Source organism: Choloepus didactylus, chromosome 3 (genome assembly GCF_015220235.1).
Source record: "Choloepus didactylus isolate mChoDid1 chromosome 3, mChoDid1.pri, whole genome shotgun sequence".
NCBI lineage: Eukaryota > Metazoa > Chordata > Mammalia > Pilosa > Megalonychidae > Choloepus > Choloepus didactylus.
Genome location: NC_051309.1, coordinates 186,066,064 through 186,069,703, shown reverse-complemented (window position 1 = coordinate 186,069,703; position 3,640 = coordinate 186,066,064). Strand labels below are relative to the sequence as shown.

The 3,640-nt window shown below is 36.6% G+C and overlaps 1 pseudogene; it reads left to right on the top strand.

Moving 5' to 3' along the window:
* Positions 1-2,002: 2,002 nt before the first annotated feature.
* Positions 2,003-2,695, top strand: LOC119528904 (annotated as a pseudogene).
* Positions 2,696-3,640: the final 945 nt, after the last annotated feature.

Sequence of the window (3,640 nt, the reverse complement as noted above, 5' to 3'; positions counted from 1 at the left end):
GAGTTCAATTAACAGCTTATAAAATTTTATTTGGGACACCAAAGTTTTGTTGCAGCAAAGGAAACCAGAACAGAAGTAACTTTGACATCCTAGGGATGGCAAATGATTTTTATAGACATAAGGAAATTAGCATGACTCCTATTGATTGGATACAGGTTTGTCCCATCCTATAGGGATGGGTCTAGGGCAGCTGAGCTTTATTTTGTATTGGTTTAAACGTAATGAATTAGGACTTGATTGGCTATCTGGGTCAGCAGCCTTGGTAGTGACTTCAGATTTCAAAAGAAAGAGGGAATTCAAAGAGGAAGTAGGGCATTTTTTTAAAATTTAATTTTATTATTTTTGGCTCCCAGGGGTCCTCCAAGCTTTTTCTATACAATTTTTATCAATTATTTCTGAAAATCTTTATTCGGTTTTAGATTCAATTGGATTTCCTTCGACTGTAGAAGTTCTTAATATTAGTAGGTTTTCTAGTTTAACAAATTTCACTTTTTAAATTATCATTTTACAATTTTGACTCAAGAATGTTCATTATTCCCTGAGAACTTCTTGGCATTCTAAAAAGGAGCTAATCAATGGAAAATAATCATAAAATCCCTCTAATGGTAAACCAAAAAACAGGGTGTACTCAGTAAATAAGGGACTATTGAATAAGTTATCTTCCAAATTATACAGGAAACAGAAAAAGACATTCTCTGAAATGAAACCTAGGAAAATGAAGACATGACTGGAGAAGTTTGATTATTTTTTGGAATAACTAATGAGCATTGACTAGTTGAAAATATGCTACTGATACTACCGTAAGATTCCCTATGAACAATTCAAGAAGAGAATCTCCATAATTTAATGAAGAGACTGATGTTATTCTCAGGAGAACTTCCCTTGAATATGACTATTAAAAAGTAACCTGCATTGTAACAAATTTTCCACACCAAGGCAAAACTATGCACTATAGTTAATAGTATAATTATAATAATATTGTTTCATCAATTGTAACAAAGTTACCACACTAATGCAGAATGTTAATAATAGGGAAAGGTGTTAATAATAGGGTGGTACATGGGAATCTTTTATTTTAAGGATGATTGTTCTATAAACTCACAACTTATCTAATAAAAATTAATTAAATGAAAAAAATCTACATTCACTGCAGGTTCATTTTTTTATGACTGTAGCTGTATAAGGAACCAATGTTATTTCTGAAGGGTAGGGATGCCTAGCAGGACTTAAAAGTGGAATCAAAGTGTAACTTTTTTCAGTTTATTTATGACATTATTTAGGAATAAAGATTTTAATTCTGTGTGGGATGATGAAAAGTTTTGGTAATGGCTTGTGGTGATGGTAGCACAAAATTGTACGTGTAATTAACACCAATGTGTTATGTATTTGCATGTGGCTATAAAGGGGAAATTTTATGTTGTATATGTTACTAGAATAAAAATTAAGCAACAGCAACAACAAAAAAAAAACAACTTAGGCCTGTACAACACACAACACAAACAATGAACCCTAAGGAAAACTATAATTATAGTAATATTGTTTTATCAATTGTAACAAAGTTACCACACTAATGCACAGTGTTAACAATAGGGAAAACTGAGTTTGTGTTGGGGGGGTGAGTGGGTAGTATATGGGAACTGTATTTTCTGCATGGTTTTTCTGTAAACTTACAACTTCTATAGTATATATATTTTAAAAAGGGGGAAACGAATTGACTGTCAAAAAATAACACTTTTTCCTATCTGACAGAAACAGGCAGAAGCAACCGCTTGACTAAAAATTCTTGAGGCCGCCAAGGGAGGCGGGGCCTCACGGAGGCACACAGTCAGCCACGGTCGCAGCCTGCCCTGCGCGGGCCAGGGCCAAGGGGAGTAACTACAGGGGCTCACAGCCACCGCCCTTAGCTAGCTCCGCGGTCACTCTTGCCCTCACACACACTCACAGATGGCCTGAGGTGGCCGCAGCAGCAGCAGTGGCGGCCACAGTGGAGTAATGCAATTCCTGGGATGCGGACACGGTTTCCGTGGAAGACCCGGTGCGGAAGGTGGGGAGCGGCGGCTGCAGCGTGGGCGGGCACCGCTGGGAAGGCGAGCCCAGGACTAGGACCTCTAGAATAGCTGGGATGACGATGATGAAAAAAAGAGGAAGGAGAAGTAGAAGTTTCAGAGAAGAAAAAAAAAATAGTATAGAGGTTTAAAGAGAAAGAACAGCAACAGAATAAAAGGCAAGAAGAAATTAAAAAGATGTTAGAAGAACCTAAAGTGCTAACACCAGAAGAACAATTAGCCGATAAACTGCGGCTAGAGACGTTGCAGGAAGAGTCAGACCACAAATTAGCAAAATAAACTTCTGGTGTTAATAATACAGTTTATGGAATAGATGCTAGGAACCCATCTTCGAGAGAAGATTTCAGAGAGTTTGGAAAGTTACTGAAAGATAAAATTACACAGTATGAAAAGTCACTATATTATGCCAGTTTTTTTGGAAGCCTTAGTTCCAGTTGCATGTATTTCATTGGAAATTGATGATTTAAAAAGATTACTAATTCATTGACTGTGCTTTGCAGTGAAAAACAATCAAGCAAAGCAAAGCCAAATGCCCTGAAGGGGGAATAAAGGACACCATGAAAGACAGTCTGGCTCTCCATGGTGGTTATGATGAAGGATATGTAGAAGACTATGAAGACTTCATGTGACATTTTTTCCTTTGCTCATATCTTCTTTCTGTTGCCCACAGTCTCTTCAACATGTAGCACAACTTCCTTTCATTTCAACTCTGCCAAATGCTGCAATTTGAAGTGCAGTATCTTTCTGCTGCTTATTTAACCCCATGACCTTTAGATGCTAACGTGCATATGACGGAATTTGGATCTTGTTGCCAAGGGATTAAAAGTGGGAATCTCAGTTGCTACTAAATCACAGTAAAAATAAACAAACAAACAAACAAATAAATAAATAAATAAATTCCTAATAATGTTGCCATTGTTGCTATCTGATTCCATAGTAGCAGTCATTAACTTGGAAACAAAGGTTGCAACATGACAAAAAAATTATGTAGTATTTACCAGCCCCATTCACTAAAAAAACTTTATACCTACTTGAACTACTTCATAACTTGTCAAGAAAAGTAGTTCACGGCAAGTGCATGTGGTGTACACCTAGTATTAAACTTACTTTCTCTTAAAGTTGACCTTGAGGATATTAAAAATACATTGTGAAGAAGACTGCTTATTTCAGAGTGAAGATACTGCAGCTGAAAAGTCACTACCAGTTTGATACTTAAAAACTAAATGACCAAAACCCTCCAACTTTGAAGCTGAAGAGTGTAAACCTCTCCCTTATTGCAGTACAAGTTGTGGAATCTGGTAAGTGCTTAGGCTGTCTAGTTTATATTATTAGAATCTTTCTACTGATGGAGTGCTTCAGATGGGGTAGGGAAACTTTTTTACCTGTTTTAACTGCCTGATTTAAGCTGTCCAAGTAACAAATCTCTTTTGTTCTCCTAGGCTGCAATGGAACAACTTTTACAGGGCTTTGGCATTTCCTTTCCTTTATAAAACATGTTCAAAACTGTGTCAATTAACTTCAGTTTGGTAAGTTGCAATGTTAACAATTATGACAACTGCGGTGTTTTATAAAGC